The following is a 6003-nucleotide window of genomic DNA, read 5'->3' as shown; positions in this document are numbered from 1 at the left end:
TTCCACCTATGGAGGGAGAGGAATACAGTAGGGGCCAAACGGAACACTGGAAAATGGAAATATTCAGTTGTTGTCCGGAGGAAGGGGTAGGGGATGGGGAGGGGGAGGACCATCCGGGTTGAAACCCGACTCTGGCCAGTTGCTGAGAGGAACAGGATGGTGGCTGAGGGCCAGTGGGGCTGTTAGTGCCCTTGCCAAGGAGGCTGAAGTTCAGGGCAAGGCTCCAGGGAGAGCAGGCACCCAGTGCCAGGCAGGAAGTCAGGGAGAAGCCGAGGGCTACAGGACACAGTGCAGTAGGGTACAAGTTAAGGGGTACACGGGAGAATGAAAAAGTGCAGAGAGAGGCAGCAGTGTCATTCCAGAGGTCTAGACTACTCACTTAGAAGTGGACATTTAGGACAGGGTTCTCTGTGTTCCACAGGCAGAGTTAGAATCTGCTCTGATGCTGATCGGCTGAGACTGAATTTGGGGGTTTGCAGTAACTGTTGCAGATCTGGCTGAGAAGTACAGCAGGAACCAGAACCTTTCCCGAAGCAGCCTTAGCACAGTTTCTTGGTGATATTATAGAATTCCTGCTTGCTTTTTCTTCCTATATCTTCAAAAGGAGCATCAGTCTCCTTGCCCCAACACACTCATATTGTTACAGTCTCTGGGGTCCTGAAATTCACCATGGGAACTGATGTTTGAGTCTCTGCAAAGGGCTCCCTCCTACATTGTGTGAGGAAATCTGTTTGTTTGCTGTGGCAGAAGTAATTTCATTCCTGTTGTGAAATGCCCCTCACGTGCAGTCCAATGTCTCCTGTTATTCATTTACTCCTTTCCTTTATTTTCTTTCCCAACCATCTAATAACTCATCCCTTGGTCTATTCTTCTGTAGCTCTGTCTCAGTCACTGAATGACTGCCTGGGAAGGACCTTTATAATTGAATTGTCTGGAGGAAGTAGGTTCAGGAAGAATGAGAGCTGATGTGTCAACAGATTCTCCGGGGATTTTCAGAGCATTATTTTCCTCTCTGATTTAGCTGAGAAGCCAAAGGGCAGGAAACTTGGCTTCCTTTGCCCTCTGTGACTTCTGGAAGTTATGGTTAGTGAGTTTAATTTATTCCATGGGCTGAGTTTTGTGACGATGTCATTACCAAGGCATAATTAAGGATAGGATCAAATAGAAGAGGAAATTTTTAAGAGTGACACTCTCCCTAGTTCATGCTCCTTTTCTACCTGTCAATGAAACCTTGTCTTGTCTTACTAATACCTCCCAATTTTATGAAATATGTGTGAGAGAGAGAGAGCATAAAGAATGCTTTTCTGCAATGCAAAACCCATCATAAAGTCAAAAGATAATCATAAAAATGGGAACTATTTGCAAGTCAGTGACTAGACAAGCGCTAGTTTTCTTTATTCGTGAAAAGCTTCTACAAATCAATAAGAAAAAGATCATAAGCCTAGTGAAAGATGTGGAAAAAATAAAATCCATAGAAAAGTGGATAAATGTTTCTTAGACATTGTATCAGTCAGTGCTTACTAGAGAAACAGATTTGATGCAAGACGTAGAAATATACAAGAATTTACAAGATTGGTTTACAATGGCTATCTGTGGTCAGGTGAGGAAGAGAGCAAAAGTCTGTCTGTGCGATGGGGATCTGAAAGATCCAGTCGAAGGGCTGGAGCTCATTGGAGTGTCCCATGCGAGCCCATATCAGGAAGCTGAAGGGTCTGTGCTGGAGGCTGAAGAGTCTGCTCTGGAAGCCAGGAGATGACGTCCAAGGTGAAGGCGAAGACTGGAGCTCTTCTAAAGAAACAGACGTGAGCCTTCCTTCCTTTCCCTTTTATTCCATTCAGGCACTGAGCCTATTGGTTGCTGTCACTCACACCCAGGGTGGGTCTTCTGTCCTCAGTAAATTCCTTCAGCCACATCCAGAACTATGCTGATCCAACTTAGTTGGGGGTTTCTTACTCGAGTTGACAAAAATCAGTTAACTATCACAGACATGTTAACAGAGAGCTAGCTTCATACTAAGGTAAATAGAAATTAAATTGAAAGAGCCATCCATTTTTCATGTATTAGATTGACAATGTTAAAAAATCAACAATCTCTTGGCAAAAGTTGAACAAAAGCTGGGTAAGTGGTGATACATGTGTGTAATCCCAATTGCTCAGGAGACTAAGGCAGGAGAATTGCAAGTTCAAGGCCAGCCTGCGCCATTTAGTGAGATATCTCAAAATAAAAAAATAAAAAGGGCTGGGAGTTTAGCACAGTGCTAGAGTTCTCCTGGGTTCAATCCCAATTCTGTAAAAACAAAACAAAACAAAATGAAACAAATTAACAAACAAAATGTGAAGAGAGAGGCATTTTCATACATTCCTAATGGGAAAATAAATTTGCACAACCTTATGAAGGATTACTTGGAAATATCCTTCAAATGTATGATTATCTTTATGCTTCAATTTATTAAACCAGCTCTAGGAATTTATTCTATAACTTATTCACATACAGAGAATAACATGTTGCAGCCTTGTTTGTAAAAGTAGAAGACTGGAAATCTAAATATTTATCAGTAAGGAGTTAGTGAAGTAAGGCATGGCATATCTATGTAATGGAGTAGCATACAAGCATAAAAAATGAGGCTACTATTTATGTATGTATGCTGAAAGATCCTCAAGATATTTTGTTGGTGAAAAAGCTAATGTACAGAAAATTCAGTAACAAAAGAAGAGAGAAAGAACACCAGTATGCATGTATTTGCTTCTATATGCATGAAATATGTCTAGGAGGATATTCAAGAAATTGATAATATTTAGCACTTTAGTGGAGAGGAATTGTGTCTGTGAGACATAGATCAGAAGAGAGAATTTTTTTCTTTCCTTTTATGGCCCTTTTGTTATTTGTTTAAGGGTCTGCTATCAATTAACACTAGAATATAAACTTTTTTTTTGAGACAAGGTCTTGGTCTGTGGTTCAGATTGGCCTTGAACTATGTAGCCCAGACTGGCTTGGAACTCATGGCAATCCTGCTTCAGCCCCCTGAGTGCTGGGATTATAGGCATGTACCACTCCAGCTGGCTTCTAGAATATGAACTTTTTAAGCAACAGAAAGGTTCTGAAATTATATCCAAAATGACCCAAAGTCATTTTACCTACACTACATCCTCAATTTTCCCCTTCAGCATGCCTTCTTTATGCTCTATGTATGCATGTTCCCTGTTTTCCTGGGGGCCCCTCATTTTCTCTCTGCTTTTGACCTCAGTTTGCCTCTGGATTTCTCTTGTAGTTGTCAAGTAGTAACCTGTCTGTAGGAACCAGCCTATGGGCTCAAACCTGACCAAGGGGTGACAAGAATGAAAAGTGAAGAGACACATAATCAGGTTAAAATGTGGAGGCCCAGGGGGCTCTTGTCTCCCTGTGACAGAAGAGCCCTGAGTAACTGGTGCACTGTGGCTTTATTCACTCAGACATGGGCACAAGCAATCAGAATTACAAAGGATTCATCTGTCTCCTACCCTTCATGGTACTTGTTTAGGTAAACAAGATCGAAGATGTTTTTACTTTTCCCTGCAGCATGTCAGCACGCTTGCATGCCGCCTTTCTTCTTAGTGCTCACCTAGGGGGCCAATTAGGCCTCAGTCTTCCTATCTGGTCTCCCACACCTGTCCAGCTGGATATGATTACACAGACCTCTGCTTCTGTGTGCCACGCCTGGGACACTCACCTCAATTCTTTTTGTTTTGTTTTATTTTGTTTTGTTTTTCTTTTTTTTATTAAATTCTTTTATTGGTACATTGTAGGTATACAACACAATTACATTTCTCATTGGGAATTGTACCTTTACATAATGCATCTTGGTTCTTATTTTTTCCCCATTCCTAGCCCTCCCTTCACACCCTCCACCCTTCCCTATTTACAAAGACGTTATTTCCATTTTTTCCATTTCTCATCATTTTTCCTTTCCCTTCTTTCCTTTCCCCTGCCCTTCCCACTACCCCTACCCCTTTGGACCTTTTCTTCCTATTTTGCATTATCGATTATTCATTCTAATCATTGGTACATTTTAGGTATACAATATAATGACATTCATCATTGGAAATTTGCACCTTTACATAGTCTCTCTTGGTTCTTATTTTTCACCCTTGCCCAGCCCTCCCTTCGACCCCTCCATTCCTCCCTATTTACAAAGATTTTGTTCCTATTTTTCCATTTTCTCATATTAATCCTATTCCCTTCTATCCTTTCCTCTAGCCCTCCCACTTCCTTCCCCTTTGCCCCTTTTCTTCCTATTTCACATTACCTATTATACATTTAGTCCTTATTTACACTTTCAGTTTCTCACACCAGAGGAACTATTCAGTATTTACACATGTGTGTCCTATTTATTGCACTTAAGAGTATCACCTCAATGTGCATTCACTTAGCTATAAATGTCTCTAATTTCTCATTTTTTATGGCTGAGTAGTACTCCATTTTATAAAAAACCCACATTTTCTTTATCCAGTCTCCAGTTGATGGGAATTTGGGCTGTTTCCAAGTTATAGCTATTACAAACTGTGCTGCTATGAACATGGGTGCACATATATCACTGTGGTATGATTCTTTTAATTCTTTGGGGAAGATCCCCAGCAGTGGAATAGCAGGGTCAAATGGGACTTCCAGTCCTAGTTCTTTGAGGTATCTCCATACTGATTTCCACAGTGGTTGCATCAGCCTACGCTCCCACCAGCAGTGGAGCAGTGTTCCTCTTTCCCCACAGCCCCACCAGCATTTGTTATTGGTTGATTTCATGATAGCAGCCATTCTTTCTGGAGTGAGGTGGAATCTCAGCATTGTTTTCATTTGCATCTCTCGAATGACCAGTGACATTGAACATTTTTTCATATATTTATTTGCTATTTCTACTTCTTTGTCTGAGAAATGTCTGTTCATTTCAGATGCCCATTTTTGGATTGGGTCTTTAAATTTGGGAGGTCTGATCTTTTTAAGTTCTTTATAGATTCGAGATAGTAGACCTTTGTCTGAGGAAGAGCAGGTGAAGATTTTTTCCCACATTGTGGGCTGTCTCTTCACACTGCTGGTGGTTTCTCTTGCTGTGCAGAAGCTTTTTAATAAGAAGAGATCCCATTTGTTGATTGTTTGTGCTAGTTCACGGGCAACTGAGGTTTTGTTCATAAAATCTTTTCCTACACTGATGTCTTCAAGGGTTCTACCTAACCTCTGTTCCAACTGGTTCAGAGTTTCTATTTTAATATTTAGATCTTTAATCCATTTTGATTTTAGTTTAGTGCATGGTGAGAGATATAGGTCTAGTTTTAATCTTTGGCAAGTTGAAACCCAATTTTTCCAGCACCATTTATTAAAGAGGCTATCTTTCCTCCAGTGAGGGTGTTTGGCTCCTTTATCGAAGATGAGGTGGCTGAGTGTGTCTGGCATTGTTTCTGCATCTTCTAATTGGTTCCACTCACCCTCAAATCTGTTTCTTTGCCAGTACCATGCTGTTTTTATCACAGTAGCTTTGTAGTAGAGTTGCAGGTTGGGGATTGTGATACCCCCTGCCATGTCTCTGTTACCTAGAATTGCTTTTGCTATTCTGGGTCTCTTCTAGTTCCAAATGAATTTTTGGATGTTTTCTCAAGGTCTATGAAGTATGCTGCTGGGATCTCAATTGGAATTGCATTGAATCTATATAGCAGTTTTGGAAGTATGGCCATTTTCACTATATTAATCCTTCCTACCCAGGAGCAGGGGATGTCTGTCCATGTTCTGATATCATCTTCAATCTCTGTTTTCAGAGTGCCATAGTTTTCAGAGAAGAGGTCTTTGATTTCTTTTGTTAGGATGATTCCTAGGTATTTTGGTTTTTTGGATGCTGTTGTGAAAGGAATTATTTGCCCTATTTCTCTCTCAGTGAGTCTGTCATTGGTGTAGAGGAAAGCTATTGATTTTTGTGTGTTAACCTTGTAACCAGCTACTTGACTGAATTTGGTTATTAAGTCTAGAAGACTTTTGGTGGAGTTC

The sequence above is a fragment of the Heterocephalus glaber genome, unplaced genomic scaffold (genome assembly GCF_053883595.1).
Source record: "Heterocephalus glaber isolate CG9 unplaced genomic scaffold, H.glaber_assembly_v1.0 deba00001571, whole genome shotgun sequence".
NCBI classification, from domain to species: Eukaryota; Metazoa; Chordata; class Mammalia; order Rodentia; family Bathyergidae; genus Heterocephalus; species Heterocephalus glaber.
This window is presented reverse-complemented; position numbering follows the sequence as displayed.